Consider the following 13,239-nt stretch of genomic DNA (forward strand, 5'->3'; position numbering starts at 1 on the left):
GTTTTATTGAGATGTAATTGATGTATAACATTGTGTAAGTTTAAGGTGTACAGCATGATCATCTGATATATGTATATATTGCAAAATGATTGTTTTAACGTATGTAGTCAAAAATTTGGAGCTATAATTGACATATAACGTTGTATACGTTTAAAATGTACAATGCATTGGTTTGATATGTTTATATATTGCAATATGATTACTACAGTTGTGTTAGCTAATACCTCTATTGTCACATATTTATCATTTTTTTTGTGTGTTGAGAACAGTTAAGATTTAGTCTCACAGCAATTTTGACGTTTATAATACAGTATTGTTGACTATAATCATTATGGTGTGCATTAGATCTCCAGAACTTACTTATCTACTAGTTGTAAGATGAATTTATTTTTCACATTTAAAATTTTAATCCATCTAAATTCTTTTTTGTATATGGTATAAAGTAAAGCTCTAGTTTTATTTTCTTCCATTTGGAAAGCCTACTAATGCAAAAATCATTTTTTTTCCAATTTTTCCCAACAACTCCCTATATTATATATTAGAATTTCATATATAGTGGGACTTATTTCTGGATTCTCTATTCTGTTCTGATCGATCTGTCTGTTCCTGTATCAATACTATATTGATTCAATTCTGGAGGCTTCATGGTCTGTTCTCATACCTGGTTAAGGCAAGTCCTCCCTCAATTTTTTTTCATACTTTTCTTGGCACTCATTATCATATATAAAGTTTAAGATCACTGTAACCAATTCAAGAAACAAACAAAAAATTTGAACTCAGAATGGTTAGGAGAGTGAACTGAAAAGAGCATTTCAGAAAGTGGTACAGCTAGGGCAAAGATTAAGCACGCAAGAAACGACAGTGGATAGGAAACTGTAATTTGGTGAGGATAGCCATAGCACGGGGCCTAATGGGAGAGGAGACAGGGAGAGGGTTGGAGAAGAAGTTTACCGTATGCTGTTTTGGGTACGGGGACTACAAAGAGGTCCAACTTGGAGCAGTCACATTCCTTCATGCCCTGTTAGTTCCCGGCTCCACCCGGAAGTCCGCAAACAGCGGCCAGGGGTGCAATGGAATGTGTGTGCTGCCACCTACCGTGGTGCCGAGGCAGTGCAGTCGCCTTCAGGCCACCTCACCGGACCCAGGGAGACCTCAGACCAGACCAGGGGATTCCAGACCCGCAGCAACCTCTCCCAGAAGCCTCCAGCTCTGGGAAGGAGATCTGTGGGGGCCAGTAGGAATTAACGCAGCAATGTGGGAGGAGGGGTTCTCAACCTGCACCTTCAGATGGCTGGTCAGAACCACAATCTGCTTCAAACCTCTGAACTGGAATCTCCCCCATCCCCACCACACCTCCTGATTTACCAGGATTTGGAGTCACTGGCCAGGGCTATTCCTACCTTCCCTGAGCTGATCATCTAGTGTGGGAGACAATAACTCAATCTGTAAATTATTTGGTAAGTGAACAATGCAAGAGGAGTCCCAAGGTGCTGCCACTGAATGGGAGACAATCAGTTCTAGTTCTGGAAGCTCAAAGGAGTCAGGAAGGGGAAGAGCTGGTGGAAGAAGTGAAAGTGAAGGCAGTTCTTGGAGAATGGCCCCAATTTGAGGCAGCAGGAAAGGGAGAATATAGTCAAGCAGAGGGAATGAGGATGGTAGGACTTCCATCTCCATAATGGACTAAATTATTCAAACCAACCTTCCCACAGAAAACAACTGCAAATGCTGTGTGAAAGAGTTCTTAAATCTCTTTAACAGTGTCACAATAAATCTCAGCAATGTTCTCCTAAGGCAATCTACCCAAGCAATAGAAATAAAAGTAAAAATAAACAAATGCGACCTAATTAAACTTACAAGCTTTTGCACAGCAAAGGAAATTATAAGCAAAACAAAAAGACAACCTACGGAATGGGAGAAAATATTTGCAAAAGATGAGACTGATAAGGGCTTAATTTCCAGAGTATATAAACAGCTCATACAACATAATAACAAAAAACAAACAATCCAATCCAAAAATGAGCAGAGGATCTAAACAAGCAGTCCTCCAGTGAAGACATACAAGTGGCCAATAGGCACATGAAAAAATGCTCAATATCATTAATTATCAGAGAAATGCAAATCAAAACAACAATGAGTTTTCACCTCTCACCAGCCAGAATGGCCATGATTAAAAAGTCCATAAACGATAAATGCTGGAGAGAATGTGGAGAAAAGGGAACCCTACTAAACTGTTCATAGGACTGTAGGTTGGTGCAGCCATTATGGAAAACAGTATGGAGATTCCTCATAAAACTAAAAACAGACTTACCATATGACATTCCAGCAATCCCACTCCTGGGCATATATCCAGAGGGAACTCTAATTCGAAAAGATACATGCACCCCAATGTTCATAGCAGCACTAAATACAATAGCCAAGACATATAAACAACCTGAATGTCCATCAACAGATGACTGGATAAAGAAGCTGTGGTTTATTTATATAATTGAATACTACTCAGCCATTAAGAAGAAAAAATAATGCCATTTGCAGCAACATAGGTGAACTTGAAGATCGTCATTCTAAGTGAAGTAAGCCAGAAAGAGGAAGAAAAATACCATATGATATTCATATATGGAATCTAAAAAAAAAAAAAGAAAAGAAAAAGAAGACACTAATGAACTTATCTACAAAACAGAAACAGACTTACAGACATAGTAAACAAACCAGGGGGAAGGGTTTGGGAAGGGATAAATTGGGAGTTCAAGATTTGCAACTAACTACTATATACAAAATAGACAAGTTTCTTCATATAGCACAGGGAACTATACTTAATATCTTGTAGTAACCTATAATGAAAAAGAAGAGGAAAATTACTATATGTATGTATATGTACAACTGAAACATTATGCTATACACCAGAAATTGACACATTGTAAACTGACTATATTTCAATTTAAAAAAAAGAAAAGAAAACTAATACACCTCCCTATCTGTAAAAGAGGGGAAATAATAGTAGTCATCTCACTGGAGCTTCAGTGAGATAATCCAACAGTGTGCTTGTCACAGGGCCTGGCGTGTATTTAGTGCAGAACAAATCAATAAATGTTAGCCCTGAGTTTTTCAAAATGACTCAGAAACATGACTAGGATGTTCCAGATTCATGGAGCACCCAGACATACCATATCTCACATAAAGGGGAAAATGGTCCTGATCATTTCAGAGGAGCAGTAGGTAGCAGGTTGGTTCAGTACACACCCTGTGGAGCCAGACTGCCCAGGTCACCCTGGCCCTGCCATCTGTCAGCTGTGTCACATTAGGCAGGTGACATAAGCCTTTCTGTGCCTCAGGTTCCTCACCTGTAAAATAATAAAAGACTAGCACTTGGCATATATTAGGGCTACGTAAGCATTATTGGCTATTGTTACTAGTATTTGCCTCTAATACATAGCCCTAAACTCCAAAAGATTATGAAGTGAAATTAGTGCGGTCCACATTTATCTACACCAACTGAACAAATAAAAATGATCCGATAGACAATTACACTTTAGGGGTTGCTCATTTTGCTTAATCTTCCTGCATTCTTGTTAAGGGATTCCTATAGTGTGACCTCCTCAGGAGTGTCTGGGGATCAGGAAGGACTTGCACGGAGTTTTGTCAACCCTAATCTCCAGCACCGCGCACTCTCGCGGCTGCCCCAGGTCCCTTGTCCAGCAGAGGGCGCTATGGCCTCAAAATGCAGCCAGCGGACTCTTCCCTCTCCAAGGAAGTCCGCCGCTACGGAGGGAGGGTACCTGCAAGAGGGTGGGCCTGACTCCAGTCAGGCCCTTTGTCCCACTTAGTCCCTTTCTCTGCGCACTCAGCAAACTCCATCACCCACTGCTGGCTGGTTTTCCGAATCTCACACTGTTCCGTGAGTCGCTTTCTCAAGGTTCCAGCGTTCACTTCTTTGAATCCCAGAAGCTTCATTGCAGCAATGAATCATCCCGGCCTTATGCGGCTCTGTTACTGTTTCCAAATTCCATGGCAGCACAGCTGTAAACCTCGGCCTGGCCTCTAAAGGAGCCTTCTGCCAGCCACCCACAGCCTTCTCCTCTTCGGTCCTGTTCCAATTTCTCCAGACAAAACTCACTCCACCCATCTTACTTCTGCTGCAGGGCAAAGGACTATTTTTTTCATTCCATCTTTCAGCTAACAATTGTTTGGGGCCAAGGTTAGCCTCATGCAGAGATGAAGCCATCCAGTCTTTATTGAGCACCTACTACCGTGTGCCAGATGTTGTTCTAAGCACTTCATATAATCCTCACAACAACCCTATGAGGCTTGGGAGACCCATTTTACAGATGAGCCAGTTAAGTCACAGAGTGTTTAAAGGGCATGTCTAAGGTCACACAGCTAATAGCTCAGGTAGCATTAAAACTCTGGCAGTCTGTTCCAACGACTGGGCTTCTTAAACAAGGTGCCATCTGGACTTTTAGCATAGACCTGGGCTCCATCCATGATTTCGAGAACTGCGCTATCCAATATGGTAACCACTATTGAGCACATGAGTAATTCAAACTGAAGAAGTGCTGTGGGTGTAAAATATGCACTGAAGAGGGGAGGGTATAGCTCAGTGGTAGAGTGCATGCTTAGCATGCATGAGGTCTTGGGTTCAATCCCCTGTCCCTCTATTAAATAAGTAAATAAATAAAACCTAGTTACCCCCCAAAAGGATACAGTGCTGTATGTCAATCATATCTCAATAAAACTGGAAGAAAAAATTGAATAAAAAATATGCACTGAATTTCAGACTCCATTTGAAATATGTATGTATAAAATATTCAGAATTAATCATATTAATATTGATTACATGTGGAAATGATCATATTTTGGATACACTGAGTTAAATATACTATTATCAAAATTAATCTCACCTGTTTCTTTTTACTTTTTAAAATATGGCTACTAGAACTTTTTAAATGGCATAGGTGGCTCACCTTTTATTTCTATGGGGTGGAGTTCTAGGAGCTCTCACCTTGGTGGAAAAACAGACAGGATCTCAAACATTTCTAAAACAAGGGAAAAAGTGGTTTGTGTTCTGAAAAGGGAGAACAAAGTGATGTAAAAGGATCCCAGAGATGCTTTCAGCATGGAGGCAGCTTGAGTCAGACTTCCAAAGGTCCTGGAGAGGAGAGCAGTGGGGGCAGCTGAGGCCAAAGAAGCAAAGCAGAGGGGACAGCAAGTCAGGCAGGGAGGCTGGGGCATCCAGCGCTGGAATAAGTAGTGGGAGCCAAGGCCAGAAGACCTCAGACTGTGGGGGGCTTTGACTGTGAGGCCAAAGGCTCTTGGCAGGATGGAGCTCCAGACACTGACAGTTGGGGAGGGCTTGGGGATTTTGCCAGCAAAGGGCTCCAGTAGGGATGAGAGAGCGGGGAGAGGGGGCGGGGCAGTGAGTGGCAGGCCCCGCCTCCTCCATCCTCCGCCCGCCCGACTTTCTCTCTGCTTCCCAGGTCCTCCCTCCTTCCGCTCCTGGAGGGGAGTGAGTGTGGTGAACAAATTCCTTGGAGGAGGTTAGCTGTGGGAGGATGGCTCTTGAGGAGCATTTCCTGCCTTTGGCTCACAACTGCTTCCTGCCCAGAGCTCCAAACACTTGACCCCCATTAAATCCCTTCCTCCCAGGGGAGGTGGGTGGCCATGATGGCCTCCTAGGTTTCGAAGGTCCAGAGACCCCAGCACGTCCGCAGTTGAAGGAGGCAGGATCCCAGGTGCCAAGATGCCCAGCCTCCGCAGGACCCTCTGAGGACCTGGAATCCAGGCCTCGAAGGGAAACTCCCCGCGGACAGATTTTGGAGGTGAGGGGCAGAGCCAGCCTCTCTTCCCTGGGGAGAGGATCTCAGGTCCCTTCCTTTTGGCTTGTTTACCCTCTTTGGGCCCTTCAGCTGTTGGTTGGAAACTCACATCCCTTCTTCACTCATGGGGCACTTTTTCTTCCAAAACAGAAGTTGGGGGTTTCTAAAGGGAAAGGGGGGCTATGTGCAAATTCCGCAGGAAATAATGCTAAGTGATTCCTTCCCTAGAACCACCTGGGGCCTCGATTTGTAGTTTCCACCTTGGTTCTGACGTGAGGCTCCAAAATGTGAGTTTTGAGAGCCCACTGAAGGTTGGTAAAGAAGCCAGATCTGTTTTTCTTACTTCTCAAGCCTAAACCATGCCCCGCTGCCATGGGTAGTGTGATATCAATACTTAAAACAGGGAGAGGACTACCCAAAACAGCCCAGTTCGTCTCAGCCTAACCACGAACCCCTGTTCTGCTTCTAAGTCACCCTCGTCCTATTCCCTTCATAAATCCTGAGGATCCCAAGGGGATGCCCCACCACCACTACACCACCAGGAATCCCAGACTCCTCCAAAAAAAGATGAGAGGTGGGTCAGCTGAGATGACCCCAGGGTAGCCTAAGTCCCTCTATCTTGTCTTGTCCCTTTATGGCCAGCAGAACCACAGAGCTGGGCATCCCGTTCTACTGCCCACATACCCTTTGTTTTATTTATTTATTCATTCATTCATTCATTCATTCACTCATTCATTCATTCCCACATACCCTTTAGAGCCAGAGCAGAATTCCTTCGGAGGATAGGATCTTTTTTTTCCAGGCATGCTCAGTCTCTGTCCATGGGGAAGGAAGCCAAGTGGGTACAGGGAGGGACTAACCCTAGAGTGCAGACCTAGCAAGGTAACCTCACTCTCCTCTGGCGCCCCTGGTGGCGACGGAGAAAACCTACCAGAGACTTCGACGCAAGGTTAGAGTGGATCTTGCAGGGAACTATTCAGACCTCTCTCCCTCACTGTACGCCGACTCCACCCTCGGTGGGGACCAGACGCCAAGGGGTGGATTGTGTGAGCCCAAAAGGGGTTCTGGGATTCTATCCCCGAGCCCTACACGGACGCCCCCTACCCCCTGAGAAGAGGGAGCCCGAAGTGTAGCATTTAGGGGCAAGCCAGCCAGGGGAGAAGACGCGAATGTCCGACCCTATCTGAGACAAAGCCTCCCCCTCCTTCATCACCACAGGCCCTGAACCACCAGCTCCCCCTCTTTCCCTTCCTCAGATCTCTGTCTAAAAACTTCCTTCCACCTCTGCTCTTCTACTGATCCAAAAGCTAAGCCTGATTTGGAGAGGGGGTGGCTAGTGAGAAGAGAGGAGGGAAGGGGCAATGCGAGGTGGCGAGGGGGTCCCCTCTACCCGCCTCGTTGAGCACCCCCACCCGCACCCCTACCCAAGCCGCCCATGGTTTGGCGCCTCTGGGTGCTTCCTTCTTTGGCGAACTCCAAGGAAGTCGACGGACTAGCGGGAGAGTTGGGGGGTGGGGCAGTGGGGAGGAGAGGAGTGGGGAGGGAGGAGAGAGGAGGGGTAAGGGGAGCCCATGCCGGGAGGCTGGGTTTGGGAGGTAAGGGCGCTCGTTCCCCTCGGCCCCGGGGGTTGCAAAGAATTGCTAATTGCAACTAAACGAGGCCTCGGTGTGGGGGAAGGGGCAGTCTCCCGGCTGTCAGGGGCTACCGCCTCTTTGAGTGCCCGGGTGAGGCCAGGCCAGCCTGCTCTTCTCATGTAAAGCAGCTTTTTGTCTGGGGGAGCCAGGGCTGGGGCCAGGGGCTAGGGAAGGGGCCCAAGCCGTTAGCAAGCTTCTTGTTCCCCAGAAAGTGAGTAGGGTGCCGAGGCCTCCTTGGAATGAGGACACCCCCCTCCTCCACGCTCAAGCTTTTTATGGTGGGGTTTGATGGGGTGCTGCCCAGCAGGAGGGGGTGGGCCTGGGATCCCAGCACCCCCCTTGCCGGGCTGTGGGAAAAAACTGAGCACAAAGAAGGGGGCTGGCCCAGCTGAGTTGGGAGACAGGGCCGCTCTGATCCAGGGATGCCCTAAGCTTGAAGTATCCATGGCTGGAGCCCCTTCTGAGAGGAGGGCCCGGTTGGCCACATATACATTATCTGGTCAGCTGGGCCCCATTTCAGACTTCCAAAACTCTTGCTTATGGGAAGGGTCTCAAGGATCCCAGGCCACTTCCTGCCTGAACCCAACCAGGGAGGAGAAGGAATCAAACCTCTAGAGAAATCCTCTAAACATAGGAACATAGAATTAATGCTGTCAGATCCTGGGGCCACATAACCTCTTAAAGACTCAAGAGTCTTGCATTCTAAGTCAGATGCCCTATTTTATAAGCTTCTATAGACTCAGGCAAGAAATTACATAACCTTACTGAGCCTCAGTTTTCTCACCTCTAAAATGAGGCAACAATACCGTGCTCTTAAAGTCCTCATGAAGATATAAAGGGATGAAAAGCACCCCGTGTGGCAGTCCCTGGTTCTTGATGTGTTCCTTCCCCATCCTGGGAACATCCTTCCTTTTACACACACACACTCCTGGGATAATGACATCTTGGTATCTCACATTTGAATTTTCCAGAACACGTGTGTCAGCTCTTGACAATACACTAAGTGGAACAAATTTTTTTTCCTCCACATTTGACTAGTGATGAAACTGAAACTCAGAAGGGCAGTCAGATCTCCTGACTCCTCCAACAGTGCTCATCCCACTCCACAGTGTGGCCTCAGAGATCTTGTCTCACAGATTGGACTGCAGAACCCAAGGGCCAGAGTGAAACCAGCCCCAGCTTTCACAGTCCAGGCACCACCCAGGGTTTCTCGGTTATACAGCTTGTCTTGTGAGCCCACTTGGGCTCTTTCTCTAAATTGATGCTTGTGTGGAAACTTTCAGACCATCAAAAGTTGGATCCCCTACATTCTGTTCCATGTTTGGGTTCCTGAGAAGCAGAAAGGGCCGGCTGGTGGCTAGGAAGGGGGTTGTCCCCTCCCCTCCCACCCTGGAAAACTCAGAGGAAACCACTGGGATGTAGCTGGGCAGTTGGCTCTTCCTCTTCTCTCTTTTCCTACTAGAAGTTGGCTAGTTCACCCAGGAGTGTCTCCTTCCTTCCCTCCTTCCCCCCTCTGTTTTAGGGACCCTATGATATCTCCTCATCCCAGAGTCACCCTGCCCAGGCCCCCAGCCTCCTGGCCCCTTGGCCAAGTGAAGCGAGCTGACCCCCACCTGCCAGACACCCAGGGACTTCTGATCCCAGAGGGCCTTCAGCCAAGGGGCTCTGGCTTTGGGCCAATGCCTTTCTCACTGCCTGGCTCCCTCCCCACAGGCCCCTAATCCATCTCACCCAGCAGGAAGCCCTTAAGCTGCCTTTTCAGCGACCTTCCCCAGCCCGCTGTGGGCTCTGTGCCTTTCTATACCACCCTTGGCAGGAGCTGTGTTATACAAGCTGGAGAGAGCGGCCCCTGCGAAGAGGTCATCGTGCCTCAGGCAGCTTCCAGCTCCAGCAGCCTGTCCTCCCTGGTCATCTCCCCAGGGCTTCCCCTTCTAATGCCCAGCCTGGGAATCCCTGGACACTGACAGTCCTGGCTAACTCACATGAAAGCCCCAGGCTGGATCCAGGTCAGGGTGGGGGTTAGGGATTCCCAGCGGACAGCAGACAGGAGGCCAGGGGCTGGGGAAGTGTGGCAGGCAGGAGGGGGCCTCTCTGGCTCTGTGCCTTTGGTCCCTTTGGCTGGGCTCTCCAACTTTCCTGTGATTCCAGCCCCTGCCCCCAACTCCTCAAAGCTCATTCACAGCCTCCTCAGACTCGGTTGTACAGGCCAGACTGAGGACTGGGAGAGCCTGTCTTGGGGAGGGGCTACAAAGCACGATGCTTCCTGGCCCACCTGGCCCACCATGACTGAGTGTTCAGATAGGCAAAGAGAGAGGCCATGTAGAGGGGAAGGGAGGGCTGGGTTGGGGAGGAGACAGACTGAGTTCTTTCTTCCCTCCTGGGTTATATTTGGGTGACTGCCTGTCACTCCTGGGGTGGAGACCTCACAGCTTAGGACAAGCTTGATTTCAAACCCCAAATCCCATGGTCCCTGCAAGTATACTCTTACTGGTATAGATTTGGGGTTTGGAAAATATGGTCCTTGTATGGCCTAGTCCCTATCCTGCCTTCAATCCTTCCCTCTCTTCCCTCTCCAGGAAAAAATTCCCCCCACGGAGGCCCCTTCTCCATAGCCCAAACCCCAGTCTTGCCTCTTAGTCTCCCGCTCCAGGAAGCCAGCCTTTTGCAGGCTTGGAGTGGTTAGAGGAGAGTTGGGGGAGCCTCTGGGAGGTCTGTTTGTAGTTGAGATTCTTCTCATTCCAGACTCAGCAGGCTCTCTCTAAGGGAAGGGCTTAGGATGGGGGGGGGATCCTTGGGGCACCAGCTGCAGGGAAGGAAAGCGTCCTGGAGAGACAAGGGAAATGTGTTTTCTCCTCCCAATGACCCCCATCCCCAAGGTAGGATCTGCCTCTCCCAATTCCATCCTTGGTGTCCCCCTCCCCAAGAAGCTGCCTCACCATTGAGGCCCCTCCCAACAAATGGGGATATTCAGAGGGCTCAGCTGAGGTCCTGATAGCTTTCTTTGCTTCCTAGTGAGTCAGCTTCTCTCCTTTTGGGATGCTTAGAGACATTTGGAAGAGTGGAGGAGGGTGTCAAAAGAGGGCCACCTGGAGAGTGTCTGGGTCAGCTCCAACTTCAAAGAGGCCTTGTCACTCTGTTCCCAAAACTGAAGTCCCTGTAAATTTTGACTTTAACCCAATGTTAGCACATCTGTCCCTCTATACTGCCAGTTCACAGGCCACAAAAGTCCTCAAGGTTTAATCTGAGTGACCCAGCCATGGAGGAAAGCCTCCTGAACCCCTCAGGTCTTAGAAGTCTGACACCTGCCCCAATTTCCCTGGAAAACCTCCTCTCTCACTATCTCTCTACCTGATTGAGGAGGAGGAGGAAAAGAAATACTAAGAGCCTGTACTGAGTGTCCCTTAAGTGAAGTTATGGCTCACTTACCACTTCATCTGATCCTCCCAACCCTCAAAGAGAGAGGATTAACCTCCCACCTTGTAGATGAAGAGACTGCGCTTCAGAGAGCTTGAGTGACCTGCCCCAGGGGATGTAGCAAGGAAGTGGAGCTGAGATTCAAACCTCCTGGGGTGTGGAGACCAGTGCTCTGCCCCAGCACACTGCTTCCTTAGTAGGTCCGCTTTGTGTGCCCATGTTCAGGACTCTGGGTGACCTCTGGTTGACATTCTGCTTACGGGTTACAGAGCAGCATCTACCACCCTGAGCGTCCCTTCCCAGAGCACTAGTCCCTACAAATCCATTTTCTCATTCAATCTTTGCCTCAAAGGGAATAAGACAGCTTTATTGTGCCCATTCTACAGACAGAGAAACTGATACTCAGAAGCAGAGTGATTCACGGTGTGAAGGAAAAGCCGGGCTGGGCTAACAAGATAACACACAAATCTAAGTATCGGAATACTGATCTGAGTTCTGCTGAACTAACTTGTAAATCTAAGTTAATTACTGTTGGCTTGCTGTTCATGTTTTTTTGCTAGCCAGATGGATTTTCAAAGAGATATATCTGGTTTTGGAATGTTGGTTTGCTGCCTCCCTGCCTCCACTTTGGTGATAATGATGCTGCTAAAGCTGTTCCATGCCTATTGGTCAAATACCCCAAGCTTGTACTGTACCCTATAAAACCTCATGCGCACGTCTTGGAGGTGCTCAGAGCTTCGGAGCAGAAGCCCCTCTGAGCCCGCCGGCGTAATACATCTGAGTACTCCAACCCTCCGAGTGGTGCTTGTTTCTTGGCTGGCCTGTCGTTTCCGTAACAACGGAAGGTCAGAGAGCTCGTAAGTAAGTCAGCTGTGGGCTATCAAGGCTGGGACCTAAACACTTTGATCTCCTGGGTCCACTTCATATATTCTCAGCATTATGTCAGATTTGTTGTTCCCTTCACTCTTTCTAAGACTAGGGACCAGAACATATTTGCAATTAAATATGGCTTCAAAGAACTGGATAATTTTGTCAAAACTGGAAGCTGGAAACCCAGACCTGGCTTGCTCATTTCTCCTCCTCAGAGCTCAGCTTCTCCCTTCTTGAAGTGTGGGTTCCAAAACAGGGCAAAGTGGTCAGGTTAATGGAGCTGGGCTGGGCGCCCAGGGCAGGATGCTTGAGTCTCTAGACTTCTCAACCCAGGGAATTCTCCAGGCTCTGTCCTACTCAAAGAGGGCACTGACTCACTTCACAAATCTTTATTGAGCACCTACTATACCATCCATTATAAGCACTAAGGTGTGCACAAAAACAGACATGGTCTCTGCCCACAAGAGACAATCTTGTTGAGAGTGGGGAGCAGTTAGACATACAAAGTCACATATCAAATGCTCGATGCCATGAGAGAAACACAAACCCAGAGAAAGGAGTATGAGAATAGTATCAGGGAAGTACCACAGAGAAGGAGCCTTAAAAAGATTTACAACAGTAGAAGGACATTTTAGAAAAGGCCCCTTGGAGCAAGGACATAGATGCAAGTACCAAGTGTTCCGCTCTGTCTAGTTCATGGGTAAAGTCAGGATTCAGTGCAATAAATGAACACCATTCTAAGTGCTTTATGCAGAAGGATATTTAACACAGATGCTAAGGACTGAATTGTGTCCCCCTGAAACTCATATGTCTAAGCCCTAAACCCTAACCCCCAATATGAATATATATGGAGTCAGGGCTTTTAAGAGGTAATTAAAGTTAAATGAGATCATAAGGGTGGAGTCCTAATCCTATAGAATTGGTGGCTTTATAAGAAGAGGGAGAGAGAGATTTCTCTTTCTACAAGTACACGCCAAGGAAAGGCCATGTGAACACACAGCAAGAAGACAGCTATCTGCAAGCCAAGAAGAGAGCCCTCACCAGAACCCAACCATGCTGGCCCAAACTGATCTTAGACTTCCAGCCTCCAGAAGGGAGACAATAAGTTCCTGTTGTTTAAGCCACTTGCTTTATGGTATTTTGTTATGGCAGCCAAAGTCGACTAAGACAATAGGGAATTAGAGCTTGCAAAATGGCTAGACGGACTGGAGGAGCAGATTTTATAATGTAGCCACAGAAATGATCGTCCAATAGGAGCTGCCACCTCTGCCACAATCGGGTGGGGAGAATCAGGAGGCTGCCACTGGAACTAGGGTGACAGATGTACCCCCATAGCCTCATGGCCCCATGAGAATCAGTGCCCAGCTGCCACAGCTGTCACAGAGACTGAACTGGGTGCTGCAGGAAAAACCCATCTCCAGGACCTTGCTCACCAATAGAAGTCGCCAGAGCAGTAAGAACATGGCCTCATCTTCCAAGTCCCGAGTGAATGCATTTTGCATCCAGAACTC

Source organism: Camelus ferus, chromosome 16 (assembly GCF_009834535.1).
Source record: "Camelus ferus isolate YT-003-E chromosome 16, BCGSAC_Cfer_1.0, whole genome shotgun sequence".
Lineage (NCBI taxonomy): Eukaryota > Metazoa > Chordata > Mammalia > Artiodactyla > Camelidae > Camelus > Camelus ferus.